We start from the raw sequence: 5,870 nt of genomic DNA, 5'->3' as shown, positions 1-5,870 counted from the left end.
TGCCTTGTTTCCCTCTGTTGGGAAGCCCAAATAGTGAAAATTTGAAATAAAAATAAAGATTTGATAATAATAATTTTGAGCAATATAATACATACATATAGGTCTCTCTCTATTTATATTTGTATCTATCTAATTATAGATAGAAAATCAAGAACTGTTATTTTAAATTACTAGGTTTAATGATTCTTTATATATCCCCTTTTGATATATTTATTATATTTAAATAGGTTTCAATTGATTTGTAAAATAAAATGTGTTATAATTCATCTTACTTTCCTCTTTTCTTTGCTAAATTTATTTTTTATTTCATTATTGCTGTAATTCTTTTTCTCTCTTGTCCATCCTGTTCCTTAACCACTTATTTTGTATTTGCAGCTTGACACTTGAAATACAGGCATGATAAAATTTGCTTCTCATGAGTGTTATCTGATACTGCTGAACTCACATCACACATCTCTGGCTTTGGCCTCTTCAGGAAATATTATCCATATGTTATAATTGACTAGTTCTATTTGAGATAGTTCAATAAGGATTTGTATCCATCACCAAATGTTTGTGGAACCTATGATAACGATTGTGTCTCAATAATTATTGACACATTTAAGGAGTAGGTTAGATAGTACTTTATTTAAGTTTAATATTCTTGGACTTAGTGTAGCTTATTTTTATATTATTCCTGTCTTTTTTCAGGGCTAAAGGAAACTGAAATATGTAGAGCATGTTTCCTGAGCAACCCAACACTCTATTTCCAGGACATTGGATATCCCGAGTTAAAGTTCACTGGAACTAAATTTAGTTCAAAGGATTTTGAATTGTTGCAATTTGTTACAATGTTAAATGGAAAAGAGGTTTAGGAATTGAAGTTTCATGGGATTATTCAGTTCAGGTAGAGGTCAACCCTAGCCCCTCCATGAAGAGAAAAGAGGATGGCAATAAACATAGATAGAACCTAAGCTCAAGAAATGGGCTTAAATACTGATAGGAACAGAGTAGCTTCCTTTTACTGACCTGTTGACTGACCCTTGCATTAATGACATACATTTGTTATAATTGATGAAACAATATTATTATAATTGTACTATTAATTATAGTCCATGGTTTACATTAAGGTTCACTGTTTTGGACAGTCCTATGGGTTTTTAAAAAAATTTTCTAGTACCATATATACAACCTAAAATGTCCCTTTTTAACCACAAATATATAATTCTGTGACGTTAATTATGTTCACATTGGTGTGCTACCATTACCACCATTCATTATCAAAACATTTCCATCACCCCAAAATGAAGCTCTATAATTTAAACATTAACTTCCCATTCTCTAACCCCAACTCAGCCTCGGGTAACTTCTATTCTAGTTTCTGACTCTGTGAATTTGCTTATTACAATTATCTCATATCAATGAAATTTGAGATATGAATATATCATATTTCTCCTTTTGTGTCTGGCTTACTTAACTCATCTTCAAAGTTACTCCATGTTGTCATAGGTATTTGATCTCAATTCTTTTATTGGCTAAATAATATTTCATTGTATATATACACACATTATGTCTATCCATTCATCTGTTGATGGAAGCCTGGGTTGATTCCACCTTTTGGCAATTGTGAATAACGCCACTATGAACATCAATGTGCAATTATCTGTTCAAATCCTTGCTTTCAATTCTTCTGGGATTGCTAGGCCACATGGAAAATCTATTCATAACTTTCTGAGGAACTGCCAATTTACCTTTCAAAGCAGCTTCAACATTTTACATTCCCACCAACATTCAATTAGTGTTCCTATTTTTCCACATCTCCAACACTCGTTATTTTCTATTTTTTAAGTAGTAAGATTCTATTGAGTATGAAATGGTATCTCATTAAGATTTTCATTTGCATTCACCTAATGGCAGATAATGTTGAACATCTTTTCATGTACTTTTGTCCATTTGTCCATCTTCTTTGTAAAATTGTTCACTCACGTCTTTTGCCGATTTCCTGGCAACTTAAAATACAGAGTATTTTATTTTAAAACTTCAAAAATTTGAAAACAAGGTGCCTTAGTTAAATAAAATAGTTTTCAAAGCTGAATGTGCTCATTTGGAGATCAGTTTACCTGCTTGAAATATAAAAACAGCTTCCTAACACTCCTAAGTGGGAACACTATTGATTTAATGACCTATGATTAGGTGACCAATTAATCTCAGTTGATAACAACTCTCTCTTTTTTGTCTCCTGGCATAAGGGTCTAAAAATTTAAGAATAGATGCATTTGCCAGACTTACACTAGCATTCCAAATGTCTCCTGAGAGGCATATACTATACACAGGAATCCATCTTCATACTTCTCACTTTCATAAACTTCAGAAATTGATATGGAAAAGTCCATCATACTCTGCCCATTCATCAATAGGAAGAAAGCTTGGTTAGCATTCAGCTACAAACACATCTAATTATTTTGATTAGTTCACTCATGTTGTCATGATCTGGTACAAGAAATTTGGTTTTATACAGTACAGGAAGATATGTCACCCTTGGGTCTTTCTATTATCACTGGAATTTTGGTAGCATACTGCTCTCAGGTAAGGCAGGCACCTTCTACTCTTTTTGGGAAGGTGCTGCACTGTTTGAAGGACTTCTCAACCAGCATGGCAAGCCAGGGGACAGTGCATCAGTGGTGCTGAGGAGCAGGCTCTGGAAGCTGCAGCAGAGGCTCTGGCTGTGACAACAGCTACTTCCCTTGCCTTGTCCATTTTTTAACTGGATTTTTTGCATTTTTGTTCTTGAGTTGTAGCATTACTTTATATGTTCTGGGTATTAAACCATTAGTAGGTATGTGGTTTCCAAATATTTTATCCCACTGTGTAGGTTGTCTTTTTACTTTCAGGATAAATTCCTTAGATACACAAAAGCTTTTATTTTAATTTACTTTGAGAAGTCTCATTCATATATTTTTTGTTGTTGTTGCTCAAGAAACGCTTATTAGATGCCTATTTATATTACTTCTACAGTCCAAACAGCTGCCAAGTCATGTGATAAAGGGAATGTGTCCATAGTTAGAGAGTATTAAATGTCAAATATATAAGGAATGATTTTTGCATGGAAGTGATAACGAATGTCAAGTGGTCTTTGGTTCTCTTTGTTCAGCTAAGATCTGTGAAGAGAGGGTAGAGATCCAACAGAGCTTCTAAACTGCCTTTGCCTTCTGCAGTTTCCTGATCTAGTCTTACAGTTATGCTGGAGTGACAGTCTCTCTGTAGCTCTCTGTAGTCAGAGACCAAAGTCTGGGTGTCCTTCAAGGCTGTTTGTTGAAGAATAGAGCAGATCCTATCTCAAGAATGTCTGGATCATTGGACTTACCCAGGTCAGCTAACAGGATAGTGAGGATGGTCAACCACCACACCAGGGAACCGAGAGAGTCTGTAACTGCAAGCAGGAGAATCCCATCCATCAGCCATGTGGGATCTAGCCCCTTCTCGATTTTGAGGTGGAATGGACATTGCCATCCCAGGATCTTCAGGATGGAGGAATAAAATATGGATTAGAATGAAAATTCTCTGAATGTAGCTAATGTTCTGGATCAAACTTGAAACAAACTGGTATTCTATTATAGAAGTATTGTAAGTCTAGCAGTGGAAGAAACTGTGTCATTGATGTGAGATAGTGGCCAGAGGAGTTGCTGAGGGCAGGGAGATGGAAGAAGAGGTGTGATATGGGGGCATTTTTGGGATTTGGAGTTGTCCTTAACGATATTCCAGGGACAGATGCAGGACATTATATATCCTGCCATAACCCACTGAATGGACTGGGAGAGAGAGTGTAAACTACAATGTAAACTATAATCTATGCTGCATAGCAGTGTTCCAAAATGTATTCATCAAATGCAATGAATGTGTCACACTGATGAAAGAGGTTGTTGATGTGGGGGGAGTAGAGGTGGTGGGGGAGTGGGGGTATGTGGGAACCTTTTATATTTTTTAATGTAACATTTTGTGTGATCTATGTATCTTTTAAAAAAGATAATAAAAAGTAAAGTAAAATGAAAAAAATAAAGAATGTAAAATCATTGTGGCAGTTTGATATTATTAATGAAACCCCAAAGAAGAGGATTGTAAATTGATCTATTCTCTGAGTGTGATACCCTTGGAATGCATTACATTCAGCTGGCATGTCTTGATTAAATTCCCTGTTAAGGTTAGGGCTTTGATCAGTAGGGTATGACTTAGGCTTGAGTCCCTGCCCCTTGGTGGGCTGATATAAATGTACACTCACAGAAGAAGACATACAGGAAGAGAGAGAACTCCATAGAGGAAAGAACTTGGTGGTTTCATTCCTGCCATGTGACAGAAAGAAGGTTCAAGTAGCTAAAACCCTGTGGAGAACTGACCCATTCACCTGATAGTTTGCATCTTAGCAACTAATATAGGAAGCCCTGAGAGATAAACCCTATGCCAGCCTACAGTTGGAAGTCTGGGCCCAAGGAGCCTTAAGAGGAAGAAGGAATAAGAGAGCAGGCAGAGATCACCTGCCATTTTGCTTCAATACGTGGCAACTGACTTTGGTGAGAAAGCAGCCTTGAGCTGGACTCTTTAGGGTCTTGAAACTATAAGATTTTATCTCATATAAAATCCCTTTATAAAAGCCAACAGATTTCTGGTCTGCCTCAGAACCCCTTTGGCTGACTAATACAGTCACTGATACTATAGTTCAAGTAATTTAAAGAGAAATCCTTGCAGAAAGCTTTTAGAGAATTTTCAATGTGGCTAATGTTCTGGATCAAACTTGAAACAAACTGTATATAGTTCAGTACTTCTGATTACAAAAGAAACTCTTTGAATAAGAGCCTTTAATTGAATTCAGCAAGGAATTAAATGTGCATATCAAAGAATAATTACAATTTTATTGGTCAGTTGTATTGTGGACCCAAAGGAAGTAACAAAAATTGAAAATCCCATTTGTATTGTGGCCCATAGGCAGTAAGAAAAATTGAAAACTAGGTCTACTCCATCAAGAGCCAATTGCTGTGCTCACTTCAGCAGCACATATACTAAAATTGGAATGGCACAGAAAAGATTAGCATGGTCCCTGCACAGGGATGACATGCAGATTCTTAAAGCATTCCATGTTTTTATGCCAGTATTATTAGAGTGTATTGCTTGGTATATAACTCCACTTTTCACTTTGTACAGATGCTAAAATGCAAATGGATAAAAAAGTAATGATAAATCTATGGTTTGGGATAAATGATGTGCAATGATATTACTGTCACAAGTACAAAAAAAGGTGGGTATAGGAAAAGTATATGTGTATGCTATTAAACTTAAGTTGGTATCAAAACAAATACGATTCTCATATTTTTACAATGGCAAATTTTAACCCCATAGTAACAAGGAAAATATATGAAAAATATACCTATACAGAAAACAGGCACTCAGGTACAACACAAAAAATTCAAATAAATATAAATAAGGCATTAATGGAAGAATTGAGGGGCAAAAAGGTATAAGACATACAAAATCTAAATAGCAAAAAGGCAGAACAAAGTCCTGCACTATCAGTAGTAAATGTAAAGGTAAATGTAAATGTATTAGAACTCTCCAGTCAAAAGGCAGAGATTGAAAGAATGGATAAAAAAGCATGTCCCAGTTATAAACTTTCTGCAAGAGACTCACTTCAAATTTAAAGATACAAATAGGTTGAAAGTGAAAAGATATATACCATGCAAGTAGTACACAAAATAGAGCTGCGGTAGCTATATTACTATCAGATAAAACAGACTTTAAGTAAAAAACAGTTACAAATGGGATAATTCAACAAAAAGATGTAACAATTATAAATATGTATGCACCTAGCAGCAAAGCTTCAAAATATATGAAACAAACACTGA

The 5,870-nt window shown here is 35.2% G+C and overlaps 1 non-coding gene across 1 annotated transcript; it reads left to right on the top strand.

The window, feature by feature from the left end:
* The first annotated feature begins 5,006 nt into the window (after window positions 1-5,006).
* Window positions 5,007-5,113, top strand: LOC111759863 (U6 spliceosomal RNA). Its single transcript, XR_002793722.1, has one exon. It is a non-coding gene; the product is annotated as a U6 spliceosomal RNA (small nuclear RNA).
* Window positions 5,114-5,870: the final 757 nt, after the last annotated feature.

Source organism: Dasypus novemcinctus, chromosome 3 (assembly GCF_030445035.2).
Source record: "Dasypus novemcinctus isolate mDasNov1 chromosome 3, mDasNov1.1.hap2, whole genome shotgun sequence".
NCBI lineage: Eukaryota > Metazoa > Chordata > Mammalia > Cingulata > Dasypodidae > Dasypus > Dasypus novemcinctus.
Note: the sequence above shows the minus strand (reverse complement) of the source record. Positions and strands in the feature narration are given on the sequence as shown.